Below are 20,349 nucleotides of genomic sequence, written 5' to 3' on the forward strand. Positions count from 1 at the left end.
TTGTTAACATGCCTCTTGGGAGACAGCAGATGATCAAGTACTTGAGTCTCTACCACTCATATGGGAGACTTAATTCAAATTGAGTTCCAGGCTCCTCCTGGCTTTTTCCTGGACCAACCCTCGATGCTGTAGACATTTGGTGAGTGTACCTGTGGACAGAAGATCTTTCTCTCTCTCTCTCTCTCTCTCTCTCTGTCCATCTCTCTCATTCTGCCTTTCAAATAAAGAAAATTAAATCAACATTAAAAAAGATGCATATTCTGAGTTTTGACTTTGCTAAATTCTCTGTCAATCTTCAAAAGATTTTATATCAGCTGTAATAAATATCCATTCCTAAATTATTATCAGTCTGGTTATCTCTGTGCTTTTTCTGAATTCACTTCCTTACTGAGACAAAATTTAGCTTAAGTTGAATATAATGTTACATTACCGTGTTTCTTTTTCTATTTCGCTAGCAAAAACTTAGTGATAAAATATAGCACTTCCTATTCCGTAATTGTTATGTTATTAATGCACTTTTTAGAATTTGATAGCTTAAATATATAAAGGTGAGTGTAAGCAAGCTCATAGAATGATAATCACTTTTAATAGTACTCTGACCTTAGAATCAGCCCTTAAGGCATTCTGGTCTGGCTGAAAAACACATGAGAGCATTTCAGGCATGGAAAACCAAGACATTGTGGAAAAAAAAATATCCCGCATGAAGGATCTCCATGAGTGAGACTCCCGTGGAAACCCTTCTGAAGGGAGGAGAGAACTTCCACTTTGCCTTTGGCCTTGCCTAAATACTGATGTACACTGTGGTCTTAAAAGGCTTCCATAGCCTGGGCAACTCATGACAAGAGCCTCAGGTCATCACTGACATCATACATAAGAGTGTTAATTGTTAAATTAACAGCAAGTGTTACTGTGCAGTTACTCCCCATGTAGGACCTCTGCCCTTAATGAGTCATACTATAAAATTTAACTATAAAACTTATTCTCAAACAATTTTTTATGTTTACTGTGTGCGTGTGTTCAAATAGTTGAAATCTTTCCTTATTATAGAGTTGGTCTTCTGCATATAAAGTTAATTAAAAATGAATCTTGAGAGTGGGACTGGGAGTGGGAGAGGGAGGAGGAAGGGCAGAAGGAGTAGGGGTGGCATGGTAGATGTAGTGGGAAGAATTATTGTATTTCTTGAAATTTATACTATTAAATAAAAGATTTCTAAAATAAAAAAAGAAAAAAATTAAAAACTAGAAAGGTCTATTACTGATTAAATCTTAAAAAAGGAATCAAGCAAGAATATTTAGGAAAAACTTCTTTCTTACCAATAAAATAATTATGTAGGAAAAACCTTAGATATGAATACATACTACAAGTCTACCAAAATAAAATATACAGTATTAACTCAAATGCACCGTTGAAAGACAAAAAAAATCAGAAATTCATCCAATTTAATAGGTAAATTTAACATATGAAGGTGTAGTTAATATCACCATAGTCATAAAGAGCTATTCCTTATATTCCTTTTACCATTCAACAGAGTAAAGAAATAAAAAAATTAAACATTAAAAAATGAAATAAATCTTGACTTGCAGTGAAATGGATAAACCCAAGTGTACACTAAGGTAATGGCCTAATGACAAAGAGAAAAATGATTACAAGTTATTTCAAAGAAGTAATTTCATATATGCCAAGAGGTATATGCACTAAGGCAAAAAAAAAAAAAAGTGGAGACAATGTTTAGAAGTATTCTTAAACACTCACTAGGCCGGCGCCGTGGCTCACTTGGCTAATCCTTCGCCTGCGGCGCCAAGTTGAAGTCCCAGCTGGGTGCCGGATTCTGTCCCGGTTGCTCCTCTTCCAGTCCAGCTCTCTGCTGTGGCCCGGGAGTGAAGTGGAGGATGGCCCAAGTGCTTGGGTCCTACACCCACATGGGAGACCGGGAGGAAGCACCTGGCTCCTGGCTTCGGATCGGCGCGGCACGCTGGCTGCAGCAGACATTTTTGGTGTGAACCAACGGCAAAAGGAAGACCTTTCTCTCTGTCTCTCTCTCTCACTGTCTAATTCTGCCTGTCCAAAAACAAAAACACTTTCATTAGCCATATTGCTGGTGACAGTGTTGCCATAAACTTTTATACAAGAGGCCTATGGAAACTCCAGATTATCTTTTAACCCCATTTTTGTGCATTTTCAAAGATCCTTTCACTGTTGCATAGTGTATTTCATGTGATTTTAAAACTGAGAGATTATATTGGTATCTTTGAAATCCAGATAGTCATGCATTTGAGATGCAGATGTGAGAGTAGTGAAGTAAAGTGCTGTAGGCCTATATGGAAATTTAATTTTTAGTATAAATTCATGTCATTACTCTTTTCAAAATAAACAGTTCCAATCCTGTTGACTAGAAAATCTGAAAAATAATGGTCCATCAGTAGTAATAACTACCTTAATATCCATATTATGATATTTATTGATCTCTGGACACTTTTTCCCACTAAAAGCAATTGGTTTCTCAATAGCAGGACTGATGCATGATCTGAGACAGAAAATAGGCAACATTTCCCTAAAACATATGTCATAGCAAAAAGTTACCAGTAACTACCAGAGTCATGATAATGGCCCAACCAAGATCCAATGTAAAGAGCCCACATCATGCCAAGAATAGAACAAGCTGAATATCATTAAAGATTTAAAAAACAAACAAACAAACAAAAAACCTCCAATCAAGTGAAACACAGCAAATACATCTAAATATAAGAACTGTAAGTAACCATTGGGGTTTCGTCACCACTAGCAGATGTATTTTTAAAACTTGTCAATAAAAATCCCTCAAACATTTACAATTTTCTATTATTCATGGTAAACACATATTGGTGTAATGTGAAGCAAAATTCCTCCTTCTATGAAAGTACTCTAGCAAACCTACATAAAGGATTGATAGAATTAAACTATCTGGTATTATAATCCCAAAGGAAACAATGGACCTAATCCTTGGTTACTCATCTCTATTGAAATTAGATAAAATAGCCCAAGCAAGTATTATATTCCTTGTAAGAAAATAACATTGTATGTGAAGTATATTTACCAAAAATATTTATACCCAACTGTTATTTTTTAAAGATTTGTTTATTCATTCATTTATTTATTTGAAGGGCAGAGTTACAGAGAGAGAGAGAAAGAGAGAGAGAGACAGAGACAGAGACAGAGAAAGAGATCTTCTACCTGCTGTTTCACTTCCCAGATGGCCACAATAGCTGAAGCTGGGCCAGTCCCAAGCCAGGAGCCAGAGATTCTTCTGGTCTCCCACATGGGTACAGGGGCCCAAGATGCATTTACAGTGTTACTGAACAAAAATTAAACAAATTTTAACAAACTTAACAAAAAGTGAAATAAAGGTGGGTATAAGTGAATATATAAGAAGTTAAGTGGAATTGTATTTGACTGGTTGGTATATTTTCTCATTAATCAAAAAGTAATATACTCTTAAATATTTAATTTTATGCTGGCAAACCATTTTGGTATGATTTTAGACATATATATTTTCTTGATAAAGAGACTTCATTGATCTCTTGGCATTCTCAAAAAAAATGGGAATGTTTGGTGACATTTTGAGAAATGAAAACTTTCCCAGGAATAAAGACAGACACAGTTATCTGCCTAGAAGTCTTGCAAATGAATTTCAGATTTTTAACAATTAATATATATATTCTTATGGGAGGACAATGAACTTTTGAGCTTTTTCTTCTGTTATAGGAAGGCTGGGAAATATATACAACACAATTTTGTAAGTAAGCATATGAGCACAAAGGAGTATATTGGATGTGTACTTTTTTACTTAATAGAGAAGAAATAAAGTAGTTGGCTTTTGATCCATTTCTTTCTTAATTTAAGATGTTCACCTATGTGACTGTACTGGTTAATCAGTATTAACATTGAGCAAAATGATAAAGCACTGTCGACCTTCAGTTTCTAAAATGAGGTTAAAGATTTATAATGCATATTTTTCTTTTATTTTAGTATTCCTGAATGTTGGATGTTTCTTCTAATCAGTGGCATTTCAAGTCACCATCTTCTATTTTTTCAGATTTTAACATCTCTTAAATTGGGAGCTTTCTTATAAGTCTGATATTGTTAAGTTGAGAAAATATTTTATAGTTAAGAAAATACATTTGGGACATGCTCAATCGGACTTGCCTCAAATGGTGGAGTTAGAATCATGCCAGGGGATTCCAATACAATCCCATCAAGGAGGCATGTACCAATGCCATCTCACTAGTCCAAGTGATCAATTTCAGTTCACAACTGATCACACTGATAGGTCTAAGAGTCAAAGGGATCACACAAACAAGACTAGTGTCTGCTAATACTAGCTGATAGAATCAAAAAGGGAGAGAACAATCCATCATGGGAAGCGGGATACACAGTAGACTCATAGAATGGCAGATGTCCTAAATAGCACTCTGGCCTCAGAATCAGCCCTTAAGGCATTTGGATCTGGCTGAAGAGCCCATGAGAGTATTTTAGGCATGGAAAGCCAAGACACCCTGGAAAAAAAAAAAAAAAAAAAAAAAAAAAAAAGGAAGACCTAAATGGAAGATCTCTGCGAGTGAGATCCCAGTGGAAAGAACAGGTCATCAAAGAAGGAGGTACCTTTCTCTGAAGGGAGGAGAGAACTTCCACATTGACTATGACCCTGTTGTAATAAGATCGAAGTCGGCGAACTCAAAAGGCTTCCATAGCCTTGGCAACTCATGACTAGAGCCTAGGGAGATTTCTGACGCCATAAACAAGAGTGTCAAATTGTTATGTCAACAACAGGAGTCACTGTGTACTTACTTCTCATGTGGGATCTGTCCTTAGTGTGTTGTCCAATGTGAATTAATGCTATAACTAGTACTGAAACAGTATTTTACACTTTGTGTTTCTGTGTGGGTGCAAACTGATGAAATCTTTACTTAATATATACTAAATTGATCTTCTGTATATAAAGATAATTGAAAATGAATCTTGATGTGAATGGAATGGGAGAGGGAGCAGGAGATGGGAGGGGTGTGAGTGGGAGGGAAGTTATTGGGGGGGAAGCTATTGTAATCCATTAACTGTACTTTGAAAATTTATATTTACTAAATAAAAAATAAATTAAAAAAATACAGATTGGGGGCTGGCATTGTGGTACAGTTGTGGCTAGTATTGTGGCACAGCCTTTATAGGAGGAGCCTGACTCTTGGTTGCTCCACTTTCCCTCCAGCTCCCTGCAAATGCAGCTGAGAAAGCAGTGGAAGACAACCCTATACTTTGGCCCCTGTCATCCACATGGGAGACCAGGATCAAGCTCCTGGCTCATAGGTTCAGCCTGGCCCAATCCCAGCTGTTGTGGTCATTTAGGGAGTGGAAGCTCATGGAAGATCAATCTCTTCGCTCTTGTTTCTCCTTCTGTCTCCTCTCCTCTCCTCCCCTCCACACCCCTCTCTTTCTCACCCTCCTCCTTCTACCTTCCCTCCCTCCACCTTCCCTCCCTCCCTCTTATCTGTCACTCTGCTTTTCAAATGCATAAATATATCCTAAATGAAAAAGGTAGGAAGAAATTGCCATGTACCCCACCACTCTCAGTTTGAGTTGAGAGGGAATTCCACAATCACTTATTGATTTGTACTTCAGACTGGAGAACTGACTGGGATCTGAGTAACCACCGGGCTTTGGAGCAGGGAAGCTGACTTGCTTTCTTCTTCTCCTCCTCCCCCACTTCCTTTGAAGGAAAGGTAGTGCAGCATGCCTCTGTTCTACTCCTAACAGCATCATAGTCAGAGTTGGGGCAACATGTAGGGCAAAGGACAGACACCCTGCCCCAGAGCCATGCTAACATACTCAACATGAGCTAAGTGGATTCACCTTAGCTTCTGCGGACTAACACCAGAAGGAGCCCATAAAAAATCCACTAACACCCTGGGAGATCTGGGTGATGACTCCACTAAACCCCATAGCACCAGGACTGTAACAATTCATTTAAATTTCTTAGTGCCACCGGAAGCTACTTGGCAGCCATTGAGAAGAACCTACCTGCATTCCACCTCTCTGGACTCATACCCTCCACAGCAAAATCTCCTGTATACCTTGTAGTCACCCTGAAGGACAGTACAGGGTTCAGTTCACATCCTCTTGTCCTACAACTAGAGCTGTTGGTAAAACCACAGCACCAATTGGACTCACCTGGTAGGTACTGAGGCAGGATTCATCCGTATCACACAGTCCTAGAGCCACAGCATTTGGTGCCACAAGCCCCAGCATCAGTCAGGCTTGCCAGTGTGAAAACAGCACTGCTAACCTTGTCTCCCTCAGCATCAAGAACAAGGTCCTGGCTATCACATTCACCAGGGAGACTGACACCTAACTCTCCATGGACAAAAGACATACGCTCAAGGAAATTGTTTAATCACCTGAAAGCCACACTTCCATCCATGTGAACTGCAGCAGGTGAGACTATTGTGTCAGTTAAAGACACAGCTGACATTGATTAAGACAGAAGCGATCACTCAGACACTATACTCTTGGGCTCACTAGGATCAAAACCAAAACAACAAGCAAAGTGATATGCTATATTCCAGCCAAATCATGAACTCTTTTATGATAAAACCTACTCCATAAAGAAGAAGAGATTATTTCACCAGATGGGCAGATGTCTATGTAGGGAAACAGGAGACATGAAGAAACAAGGTGTGATGCCTCCAAAGAAGGCAGTACCCCTCCAGAACTGAAGGAAATTTTGAGGTGACAGATATAGAATTCAAAAAAATAATTATAAGGAAACTCAATGAGAGGCAAGAGAATACAGAAAGACAGATTAAAACAATGGGCAAATCAATCAGTGGCATGAATGAAAATGTTACTAAGGATGTAGAACTCATTAAGAAGAACCAGATGGAAATTTTGGAGATTAAATCTTCAATCAGTGAAATAAAAAAGTATGATTTAGAGCTTTAGCAGCAGAATAAACCAAGTGGAGGAAAGACTTTGACCTCAAGGACAAGAATTTTGAAATAACCCAATCATGCAAAAAATAAAGATAAAATAATTAAAAATAATGAAGAAAGTCTACACAAATTATGGATGTATTAAATGACCACATATTTGTGTTATAGGTATTCCTGATGGAGTATAAAAGGAAAAGTGCATTGAGAACCTGCTAAATTAAATGATAGTTGAAAATTTCTCAGGTCTTGAAAGAGGCATGGACAGATACAAGATGCTCAAAGAACCCCAAACCATCTCAACTGAAAAAAGTCGTCTCCAAGGCATATTGTCATCAAATTTTCAAAAGTTAAAGACAAGGAGAGAATCCAAAAGACAGTAACAGAAAAGCAACAAGTTACATATAAAGGAAAACCAATTATATTAGCATCAGAGTTCTCAGTGGAAATCTTACAGGCCAGAAGAGAGTGGGAATATTATATCCAGTGAAGTTATCCTTTAAAAGTGAAGGAGAAAGAAAATATTTTCCAGATAAGCAAAAACTGAGAGCATTCACTACTACCAGACAAACCTTACAAGTAATTCTGAAGGGTATCTTCAATTAGCAGTAAACATCATGAAAACACATGACACTACTAAATTCATCAACAGAGCAGGTAGAATCATTATCTAATCAACAAAATGACAGGTCATAGTTCTTATGTATCAATAGTAACCTTGAATGTAAATGGATTAAATTCTCCAACCAAAAGACTTAGGTTTGCTGAATGGATAAACAACCAGGACCCCACTAAATGCTGCTTACAATTAGTTCATAAAGATACAGACTAAAAGTGGAGGGTTGGAAACTGATATTCAAGGCAAATAGAAACCAAAAATGAGCAGATTCAATTCAGCAAGAAGACATAGCAATCATAAATATATGTGCCCAACACAAGACAACTCTGATATATACAGAAAATACTATTAGACCTAAAATGAGAGATAATACTGAGTGACTTCAGCACACCACTGTCATCAATGAATGGATCATCTAAGCAAAAAATCAGTAAAGATATATTGGAGTTGTTACTATCTAGCATATAGAGATAATGGAAATTTATAGGAGATTTCACCCAACAGCTACAGAATACACATTCTTTCATCAGCACATGGAACATTTAGGATAGATCACACATTAGGCCACAAATCAAGTCACAGCAAATTTCAAAATTTTGAAATCATACCAGGTATCTTCTAAGACCATAATGGAATAAAACTAGAAATGAACAACAAGAGCAACAATAGTACTGGGAAATAAATAACATGCTACTGAATCATCAATGAGTCATTATAGAAATTAAAAAAGAAATAAAAAAGCTTTATTGAAATAAACAAAAATTAAAACAACATATCAAAACTGGTGAGATACAGCCAAAGCAGTATTGAGAGGAAATTTTATAGCATAATGTGCTCATATTTAAAAAAGAAAAATGTCTCAAATTAAAAGTCTAATGGTGTATCTTGAAGACTTAGAAACACAAGAACAAACCAAACCCCAAATCAGCAGAAGGTGAGAAAATAAGGATTAGAGCAGACATAAATGAAATTGAAGCTAAAAAATTACAAAACATCAACAAAACAAAAAGTTGTTGTTTGAGAAGATAAACAGAATAGATTAACCTCTACCAAGACTAAGAAAGAAAAAAAGAGAAGAAAATTCTAATAAAATTAGAGATGAAAAAAAGAGACATTACAACTGACATGATTGAAATCCAAAGAATCATAAGAAACTACTTATGAATTATATGCTAACAAACTGGAAAACCTCAAAGAAATGGATAAATTCTTGAGTTCTTATAACCTACTAAAATTACATCAAGAAAATGTAAACAACCTAAACAGACCCATAATAAGCAATGCATTTAAAGCAGTAATCAAGTCCTCCATCAAAGAGAAGTCTGGGAACTGATGGTTTTTCCACTGAATTCTACAAACCATTCAAAGAAAAAGTAACTCAAATACTCTTCATGCTATTCCAAAAATATTGAACAGGATGGAACTCTGCCAAACTCTTTTCATGAAGCCAGCATCATTTTGACACCAAAACTAAAGACATGACGCAACCATTAAAGACCTATATTCTTGATGAACATGGATAAATTCTAAACAAAATACTAGGGAATCAGTTAAGGAATAGAAAGAAAGGGCATCAGAGTTGGAAAAGAAGTCAAATTACCCATGTTTGCAGGTGACATGATGTTGTGCATGGAAAATCTTATAACACTCCGCCAAAAGTCTGTGAGAATTAAACTAATTCAGTAAAGTTGCAGATTACAAAATAAACATACAAAAAACAGTAGCTTTTTTGTATGCTGATGATGAACTCACTGAAACAGAAATCAAGAAAGAAATCTCATTCACAATAGGCACAAAAAAATCTAATATTTAGTAATAAATTTAATGAAAATTATCAAACATTGATGAAAGAATCATCAGGACACAAGAAAATGGAAAGACATTCCTTGCTCATGGATCGAAAGAATCAATATATTTTTTTTTTGACAGGCAGAGTTAGACAGTGAGAGAGAGACGGAAAGCTCTTCCTTTTCTGTTGGTTCACCCCCCAAATGGCCGCCATGGCCGGTGCGCTGCGCCAATCCGAAGCCAGGAGCCAGGTGCTTCCTCCCGGTCTCCCATGTGGGTGCAGGGCCCAAGCACCTGGGCCATCCTCCACTGCACTCCTGGGCCACAGCAGAGAGCTGGACTGAAAGAGGAGCAACCGGGACAGAATCCAGCGCCTCAACCGGGACTAGAACCCGGGGTGCTGGCGCTGCAGGTTGGGGATTAGCCAAGTGAGCCGCAGCGCTGGCCGAAAGAATCAATATTTTTAAAATGTCTATACTACCTAAAGCAATCTGTAACTTAGTGCAACCCCTATCAAAATGCCAATGACATTATTTACATAATTAGAAAAAACAACCATAAAGTTTGCCTGGAATCACAAAAGACCCAGAATATTCAAAGCAATCCTAAACAAAAAAATCAAGCTACAGACATCACAATGTCTGACTTCAAAGCATACTACAAAGCTATAGTAATTAAAACAGCGTAGTACTTGCATGAAAAAAGTGATACATGAATCAGTGGAACAGAATAGAGAGTATAGAAATTAACCCACATACATACAGCCAAATCATTTTTTAAAATTTATTTTCCTTATTTTTGAAGTTTTTATTTGAAGTATTTATTTTTGAAGTTTATTTATTTGAGAGGTAGTGTTACAGACAAACAGTCTAGAGACAGAGACAAAGTTCTTCCCTCTGCTGGTTCATTCCCCAGATGGCTGCAATGGCCAGAGCTGGGCAAATCTGCAGCCAGGAGCCAGGAGCTTCTTCTGGTTCTCCCATGCAGGTGCAGGGGCCCAAGCACTTGGGCCATCCTCCACTGCTTTCTCAGGCCATAAGCAGACAGCTCAGCAAAGTGATTTTTGACAAGAGCACTGTGACCACACAGTGGAGTAAGGATAACCTCTTCAACAAATGTTGCTGGGGTAGCTAGATGTTTATATGTAGTAGAATGAAATTAGATGCATACCTCTCACCATAATAAAAAATCAGCTCAAGATGGATCAAAGACCTCAACTGAAGAACTTTGAAGTTGTTGGAATAAAATGTAAGGAAAACATTCCAGGACATTGGTGTAAGGGCTGACTTCTTGGACAAGACCCCTAAAGCACAGGCAAAAAAAAAAAAAAAAAAAAGGCAAAACAAATGGGACTATATCAAACTCAAAAGCTTTTGCATAGCAAAGGCAATGATCAACAGTGAAAAGACATCGAACAGAATGGGAAAAATTAAAAACTGCTTATCTAACAAATGATTAATATCTCAAATATATCAGCAATTTAAAGAACTCAACAACAAAAAAAATGAATCTGGTTGAGAAATGGGCAAAGGACTTCAACAAGCAGTTCTCAAATAGAATGGGCATCAAATATATGAAAAAATGCTCAACATCACCAGCTATCAGGGAAATTCAAATCAAAATCACAATGAGATATTACCTCACTTCTGTCAGAATGGCTAAAATCTAAAACACAGACAGTAGCAAATGCTGACAAGGATGTCGAGAAAGGGGAGCACTTATACACCATGACTAGGAATGTGAATTAGTGCAGCCAGTGTGGAAAACACTGTGGAGATTTCTTAAAAAACTAGAAATAGACTTGCTGTAATGATTTAGCAGTTCCATAACTGGGTATATACCCAAAGTCTTGAACAAAATGTATGAAAGATATACCTGCACCATCATATTCACAATAGTCAGAATTTGGGATCAAAAAAGGTGTTCATCATCAGATGAATGGATTAAAAAATGTGATATACATACACAATAGAATATTATCTGGCTATGAAGAAGAATGAAATTCTATCATTTGCAGCATAATAGATGTAACGGGAGGACATCATGTTGAGTTAAATAAGCTGGACCCAGAAAGACAAATACTGCATGTTTTCTCTTATATGTGATACCTACAATTTTAAAATTAACAACAACAAAAACAAACAAAAAAAAAGTACTGAGTGTCAACTAGTATAATTATTGTTAGCAAGGATAAACTGCTATCAACTTGAATTTAATAATTTGACTTCGAAAGTAGAAAATTATGACAAAACAAAACAAAGATATCGGAACATACAAATATTAGATATTTTAAGGGTGGTGGAATGAGTGCTGTTGAGATGATAAGATTTGATTTTTGCCTTTATAGGAGCTTATTTTCTACAAATTGTTTTGTGGAAACAATTACATTAAGAAAATAACTAAAAAATAGCTTGGAGGAGTGACAATACTTAGTTTAGGTTGAATCTGGAACCAACTGGTATGTAGATTTCATTTGGAATACTTTTTTTTTTTTTTTTACAGGCAGAGTGGACAGTGAGAGACAGAGACAGAGAGAAAGGTCTTCCTTTTGCCGTTGGTTCACCCTCCAATGGCTGCCGCCGCTGGTGCGCTGCGGCAGGCGCACTGCGCCTATCCGAAGGGAGGAACCAGGTGCTTCTCCTGGTCTCCCATGGGATGCAGGGCCCAAGCACTTGGGCCATCCTCCACTGCACTCCCGGGCCACAGCAGAGAGCTGGCCTGGAAGAGGGGCAACCGGGATAGAATCCAGTGCCCTGACCGGGTCTAGAACCCGGTGTGCCGGCGCTGCAAGGCGGAGGATTAGCCTGTTGAGCCGCGGCGCCGGCCTGGAATACATTTTTTAAAAAGATTTTATTAATTTATCTGAGAGGTAGAGTTAGAGAGAGAGAGAGAGAGAGAGAGGGAAGAGGTCTTCCATCTACTGGTTCACTCCCTAAATGGCTTCAGTGGCCGGAGCTGGCCGATCCAAAGCCAGAAGCCAGGAGCCTTTTACTAGTCTCCCAAGTGGGTGCAGGGGCCCAAGGATTTGGGCCATCTTCAACTGCTTTCCCTGATCATAGTAGAGAGCTAGATCAGAAGTGAAGCAGCTGGGACTAAAACCGTGCCCATATGGGGTCCACTGATTATACACAGAAGCAAGAATCAACATATTTACCATACAGCAAAATTTGTGATATGATAAGGTAGGAAAATAGAAACGAATTTATTTGTTCTAGTTCATTAAAAAATTACGCTAGCCTAGAATGTAAAAATATATGTTAGATAAGGTTTAATAGGGAACCTCATGAAATCCTATTTGATAAGAGGAATAAAGATTGGTATATACAAATTTTAGAATTATGGGTCTTGGTGTAAATTTGTTAAGTGGATGTAAGATGACAGTGGTCTCCATATCTATATCTCCATTCTGAATTTATTGCTTCATTTTGTCTATATATTAAGCATTTCTGCTTGGGGGTTTTAAGACATTTTTAAGACTAGAATAATTTTTCCAGTTAGTAAAATGATAATCTTTGAAGAAGTTGGAAACCTACTTTGTGGGCCAGCGCCACGGCTCACTATGCTAATCCTGCGCCTACAGTACCAGCATCCTGGGTTCTAGTTCTGGTCGGGGCACCGGATTCTGTCCTGGTTGCCCCTCTTCCAGGCCAGTTCTCTGCTGTGGCCTGGGAAGGCAGTGGAGGATGGCCCAAGTGCTTGGGCCCTGCACCCGCATGGGAGACCAGGAGGAAGCACCTGGCTCCTGGCTTTGGATTGATGTGGCACATCGGCCACAGCACCCCAGCCGTAGTGGCCATTTGGGGGGTAAACCAATGGAAGGAAGACCTTTCTCTCTGTCTCTCTCACTGTCTAACTCTGCTATCAAAAAAAAAAAAAAAAAAGGAAACCTACTTTGTAGATTATAATGTATCGTAAGAGGTTTTATGCAGAGCTGTTATACATTATATTTTAAAATAATCATCACAACTATGTGACGGAGAAATTGGCCTTATAGATAAACTGAGGCTCTAATAAGTTAGACATTTTTTCCTGTGGTCAAATACCTGGGAAATGGGACCATTTGGGTTTATACTCATGTCTCTAAAACCTATTAATTTGTACAATTTAATCTCTCTATGTAATTCACTTACTTAGACTAGATTTTTCTAAGCAATGTTTGTCCTATTTAATTGTCAATAGTTTGGTAATTGAAAATGCATTGAAATTAAAACCTCTGATTATGTAATCAGCAATGATCTTTTTATACAATCTAGTTATCATTGTTATGTTTCCATCTGTATGGAAACATAAATGACTTAAAATGAGTAGAAAAGCATACTGATCCTTTACAATTCTGCCTTTCTTGAATGGTTGACTGTAGTGATGATGTTCTTTGTATAAGTGTTACAAATGGAGTAGCTGAATCTTTGTATCCTGATTAAATTATAGAAAGTAGAAAAAAAGCTTTTTTCTCTATTTGATGGGCTACCTTTTAAAATTATCATTAGAAATAAGTGGTTATTCAATATGCTTGGCTCCAAAGTGATAATTTGTATTTCTTCAGAAAATATATGATGATCTTTTACCTTCTGGGTGTTTATGTGTAGGATGAAACAAGTACTTTATTAGGAGATAAAATTAATTTCTTAAATATATATATATATATATTTTAGATTATCTACTGTTCTTTTACAAAACTTGATACCAGAGTAGCATAGAAATTGATATTTTTTCATTTGATTTTTCTGAATACAATGTTTTGAAAGATGACAAAGTTTAGCAATTTTTTTTATTTATTTATTTGATAGAAAGAGTTAGACAGTGAGAGAGAGAGACAGAGAGAAAGGTCTTTCTTCCGTTGGTTCACCCCGCCAAATGGCCGCTATGGCTGGCGCTGCGCCGATCCGAAGCCAGGAGCCAGGTGCTTCCTCCTGGTCTCCCATGTGGGTGCAGGGCCCAAGCACTTGGGCCATCCTCCACTGCCTTCCTGGGCCACAGCAGAGAGCTGAACTGGAAGAGGAGCAACTGGGATTTGAACCCAGCGCCCATATGGGATGCTAGTGCCGCAGGCAGAGGATTAACCAAGTGAGCCATGGTGCCAGCCCAAAGTTTAGCAATTTTTAAGCACAGGAAGATATGATTTTAAACTCTACGTCTCAATGAAATCTTTTACTTTCTGTTTATCCACTGACATAATAGTTCTTATAGCACTGACAGGTTGTTGCTGAGAATGTGTGATGACTTCTGATAAACAGTGAATTGATTCCCCTATTGTTACTCTATTAATGTTTATGAACATTTAGGATATCATCTATGTTTTCATTTACTCAAAAATTTCATATTTTCATATTTGTTTATTTAACATTGCATTTGGAATTTTGGAGAAATTTATGATGGAAATAAAAATAATCCTTACCTCTTCATTTAGCATGTGGTAGTAAGTGCTTCCATACACATGACCATTGCTTTTGAAATATACTCTTTGTTAACTTGATTAACTTCCTCCTATTTTACATAGCATCTAAAGAAAAAATAAAGAATTCCCCCAGCTATTCTAGGATGTTCCAAAGCAACACTTCAGTTCTATTATTTTTTCTTTTTAGGTGATTTTCAAACTGGGTGTTTTGATAAGCTATATAATAATGTATCAGAATTTAGACCAGAAATGCTATATTTTCTTTTCAAGCAGGAACTTGAACATAGTTTTTAAAAAAAGCATATGGGGAAATAGTAGATGGAGGGGAGAAGAAAAAAGCATGGAAAAGGACCTTGAGAGAAAGGAAATAGAGATGTTAAAGCAAACTTATTTCTAATGTGGTGGGAACAAATGAGTTTTGATCACAGATCAGAAAATTTGAGATAACTAAAGTCACTGGCCATTACTTCAGGGTGATAAAACATTAGAAGGAGTTTCAAGGAGTTTGTGGGGTTGCTGTTTTGTTCATGTGAAAAAGTGTGTTTCTTCATAACCATCAATCTGGATAATACAGATGATGAACTGCCAAACGTAGATGACTAGTCTAAGTGACGTCTTTTTTTTCGATTCTCTGATTCTTATTCAAAGCAACATGTGTTTTGGCCTGTGCTTAAAAAATTTATAATGCATGCCAACATCACATCATAAGACATTGAGCTTCAGAATTTATATTTATTTGAAAGTCAGAGTTATGCAGAGAGGGGAGGGAGTGACAGAGAGAGACAGAGAGAGAGAGACAGAGAGAGACAGAGAGAGAGACAGAGAGAGATGTCTTCCATCTTCTGGTTCACTCCCAGGTGGCCACAAAAGCCGGAGCTGTGCCGATCCAAAGCCAGGGGCCAGGAGTTTCTTCCAGGTCTCCTATGTGATGCAGGGCCCAAGGACTTGGTCCATCTTGTACTGCTTTCCCAGGCCGTAGCAGAGAGCTGGATTGGAAGTGGAGCAGCCAGGACTCGGACCAGTGCCCATATGAGATGCTGGCACAACAAGCACTGGTTTTACCTGCTATAGCACAGCGCCAGTCCCAAGGACTCATATTATTTTTGCTGGAATATTTTTATCTTGGTCACTGTATCTGTTTAAATGGCTCATGTTATGTGATGTGTCATTATTTCATACTCCTGATGAGCAAAGTTTATTTTGAGAGTTTGGATGCAAACTAAGAAGGGAAAAGGACAAACTGAAATTTTAAAAATATGAAATGTTTCAGTTTGATGTTCTTCTTGTGCCGGTCTATACTGAGATAATTCACTTTTGAAATGCTCATATTTACTTCATAATAACTACTTTTGATTTAAATGCAAAAGTAAATGTGCCATTAATCTGTCATTAAACAAAGCAGTATCTGGATGATACCTAGTTATGGACTGCGTTAGGCTTTATTTTTTCAAAATCTGAAGCATTTTTACTATAACATTTATTTGTTTTGATCCTAACAGGGAAGTTTTAGGGCAGGAAAGTGATTATTTCCACATGGGTAAAGATCAGCCCAGCTATATCCCCTGTACCAACCATCTACTAACCTTGCCTACTTTGGCTGTATAGCTAAATATAGTTGAATGCATTAGTAAAGATGGGCTGTATTTTAAAGTTTTTCGGTATGCGAAAAAAAATGTTGCATTGTGTAAAGCATACCAAAGAAATTTTGCATATAATGTTAGGGTGAACTTAGAGGCAAGTAATCTAAACTTTTTGAATTATTAAAGAAATTTAATTTGTCCATATGTGTTTATCCAAATTTTTAAAAGATTTTCTAAGATTTATTTATTTGAAAGCCAGAGAAGGAGGGATGGAGGGAGAAAGGGGAAGAGAGAGAGAGAGAGACAGACAGAAAGAGGGGGAGAGGGAGAGGGAGAGAAAGGAAGAGAAAAGTGGGGGGGAGAGAGAGAGAGAGACAGACTAACTTCATCTGCTGGTTCACTACCCAAATGGCTAAAGTGGCTGGGGCTGGGTCATGCAGAAACCAGGTGCCAAAACTCCTTTGTAGGTGCAGAGGCCTAGGGTGCATTAGCAGGGAGATGGGTCAGAAGTACATCAGCTAGGACTCAGATGAGCATCATATGGGGTGCGGCATTACAGGTGGTGGCTTAACCCACTGCACCACAATACTGAACAGTGTTTTTACCTTTAACTTTGTACATTGTTTTTCTTTTCTTTATTGACTCTTGACTATGCTCTCAGTGAGTTTGCTATTTGCAAGCATGTCTTGTTTGAGGTGGTTCAGTAGGAATGTCGTGGATCAGAAGAGAGATTTGTATTTCATGAGAGAAGAGATGCCACTAATTTTAAATAGAAGTTGTATAGTTTTCCACATACCATAAAACTGAAGAAGATTGAAATCCATGAAAAAGATTTTTTAGGTAGCTTGCAGAATGATGTGATTTGAAAAAAGTCTGGTTTTGTGACTTGTATTGAAGTAGTGTCTGCCTAATGGCTAGAACTGAAGTCAGATTTCAGTGGAGTGTGGAGTTAATGGGGTGAGAGTGTACTCCTCTTTTTTTTCAGGAGCTTGACTTCAGGAGGATAATTAAAGGACAATGGCAAGAGAGAAAACTCAGTTGTTAAAAAACGAAGAATCCCATAAATAAAATAACTTTCTTTTTCCCTTTTTATTGTTTGAAGTATCCTGGCAGCTGGCAATGAATGCAAATTTGGATTTAATATAATGCATATGATAACAGTCCTTTTGGTTATAATTTAAGGTTAGGGATTATGAGATCATCAAGGGAAAGAACATTTAAATGGTAGAATGACAATTGATCTTCAGTAATTTGGGACTCAAGAGGACATATAGGCATTGGCTAATGTCAGGTTGCTCCAAGTTAAAGCATTTTAGAATTGTTTCCACCTTTAAAATATTTTTCATAAAATTATAAATGTGAATACAATTCATCTGATGTGTGAAATTGCTAACCTTATTTTACAATGCTAATTTTGATATAATTTTTAGAAATTTTTCATTAAATGCTCTCATTACATTTTGAAGCCTTTCATTTCTTATTTTGTTGTAGCATTTAGTGTTTGCTGTGAGTACAGACCAATTAAATATCTGATTATTATAATTTCTTAAATTCCTTTTATAAAGTTGGAAACTTACTAATTAGATTTTGAACAGATTTATTGAGACAGTTTATATACCATAAATTACACTCAATGAAACTATACAATTCAATGATTTTTTAAATTATATTTATAGACTTGCACAGTCATCATCAGATCCAGTTTTAGAATATTTCCATTGCCCTAAAAAATATGTATTGCTATCGATTTCTGTTGCTACTGTCAGCACCAGGAAACCACTGATCTTTTTGTCTCTTGTTCTGTTTCCATACCATGTGGGTGTACTGTATACAATTCTGACACTAATTACCCAGAATTAGCATCAGTCTCTACACTCACCCTCCAAAAGACTGCTCTCAACTCAGATGCCAGCTACATTCTTGGGCTTACATTTGCATTTCTGATGACTGTTTTTAAATTTGGGGATTCCCCAAACTCTCTCAGGTTCAATAATTCTCTACAATGACTTAATAGAACATATAGAAAAAGCTTTATTTAGAATTGCAATTTATAATGATAGACATAGAACAAACAGCTTTCTTGCCCTCTCTCTGTATAGTTAGGTTACAACAACTTCCCTATATTTTAGTGTGGTCACCAATTAGGCATCTCCTCCAAGTATCAGTGTTCATAGTTTTTATTGGTGTCTTATTATAAAAGCATGATTGATTAAAGTATTGGCCAATTGAGTGAACTCAGTCTCCAGTTCCCCTTTAGTCTTCTGATGTCCTGTTGACATAGTACTATCCCTCTAATCTTGTGCTTGGTCTTCCTTTCCAACAGCCCAGTCCTGAAACTTTCTCTGTGAGTCCCCTTATTACCATAATAAACACAATCCTTGGGGCAAGGGCTGTGGCACAGCAGGTTAAGCCATCGCCTACAGCACCAGTATCCCATATGGGATCCCATATGAAACCAATGAAGAAAATAGGTAAAAAAAAAAAAAAGTTCATTTTCCACAATATGTACAAACACCAATAAACATTATGAAAAGAGGCCAAATAATGTTAATTGTTTGGGAAATACAAATTACTACCACAATAAAATACCACAACACATTTTTAGAATGGCTGTTATCAAAAAGACTGACATACCAAATGTTAGCAAGGTTATTAACAAACCAGACTCCTTCTACATAGCCAGGAGGAATGTAAAATGGTACAGCTATTTTTTAAGTTATTCATATGAACTAGCAATTCTACTCCTAGTTATCAACCCAAAAAAATGAAACATATCAACATAAGAATTCTATACAGATGATCATAATAGTATTATGCATAATAGCTAAAAATTAGAAACAATCTAAGTGTCTAATAACTGGTCTGGATAAACAAAATGTTATCCTTATGATGGATAACTGTTCAGTTGTAAAAAGGAAAAACTACTGGCATGAATGGAAAACTACTGGTATGAACGCTAAGGATACATATTATATAATTCCATGTATATGAGATTTTCAGAAAAATCAAGTCTATGGGCTTTTGTTCCCCCACAGAGCTTCCAAAGAACTCCAAAATTTCCTTAGTTAGTGACAGGAATGTGGTTTTTTATTGTTATTGTTAAAATATTTGTTTATTTATTTGAAAGGCAGAGTTACAGAGAGATATCCTTCATCCACTGGTTTACTATCCAAATGGCTACAACAGCCAAGGCTGGCCCAGGCCAAATTCAGGAGCAAGGAGCATCATCTGGGTCTTCCATGTGAGTGCAGAGACCCAACCGCTTGAACCATCCTCAGTTGTGTTTGCAGGCACATTAACAGGGAGCTGGATCAGAAGTGCAGCAGTTGGGACTTAAACTGATACCCATATGGGATTTTGGTGTTGTGGGTGATGGCTTAACCCACTGTGCTGCAACACTGACCCCCTTAAATTTTTTTTTTTGTATTAACAATAATTGTATATGTTTAAAGGGCACAACATGACATCTTAGCACATGTGTATAATATTTGTCAAATCAGGGTAATTAACAATTCCCCTTCTTTCTAGTATTATCTAATGATTAGAGCACTGGAGCTCCTCTCTACTTGCTCATAAAATATATAATGGGTTATTGTGAACTGTAGTCACTCTGCTGTGGTGTATAACACCAACTAATTCCTTCAATCAAACTCTGATATTGTTCCTATTATCCAAACTCTATCATCCCATCTCAAACCCTCCCAGCCTCTAATAATCACTAGTTGTGTTCATACTGTGTTTTCTTTTTCTTTTAGCTTATACATATGAAGGGAGAAAACGTATTTGTCTCTGCATCTGGCTTATGATACTTAACATGTTGTCTTCCAGTTATATCCATTTTACTTCACATGACAGAGTTTCATTTTTTTGTTGCTGAATAATACTCTATGGTGCATTAAACCACATTTTCTTTGTCCACTCATCTGATGGTGGATATCTTGGTTGATTCCATATCTTGGCTATTGTGAATTGTGAATGGCTACCGTGAATATGATGGAGCAGTTATCTCTTTTA

At 37.1% G+C, this 20,349-nt stretch overlaps 1 protein-coding gene across 10 annotated transcripts in view; it reads left to right on the forward strand.

Moving 5' to 3' along the window:
• TMEM135 (transmembrane protein 135) overlaps positions 1-20,349 on the forward strand; it is a 290,564-nt gene that overhangs the window by 122,806 nt on the left and 147,409 nt on the right. The window lies entirely within an intron of this gene.

The sequence above is a fragment of the Oryctolagus cuniculus genome, chromosome 1, assembly GCF_051225735.1.
Source record: "Oryctolagus cuniculus isolate XC-2025 breed Fujian yellow rabbit chromosome 1, ASM5122573v1, whole genome shotgun sequence".
In the NCBI taxonomy this organism is placed as follows: Eukaryota; Metazoa; Chordata; class Mammalia; order Lagomorpha; family Leporidae; genus Oryctolagus; species Oryctolagus cuniculus.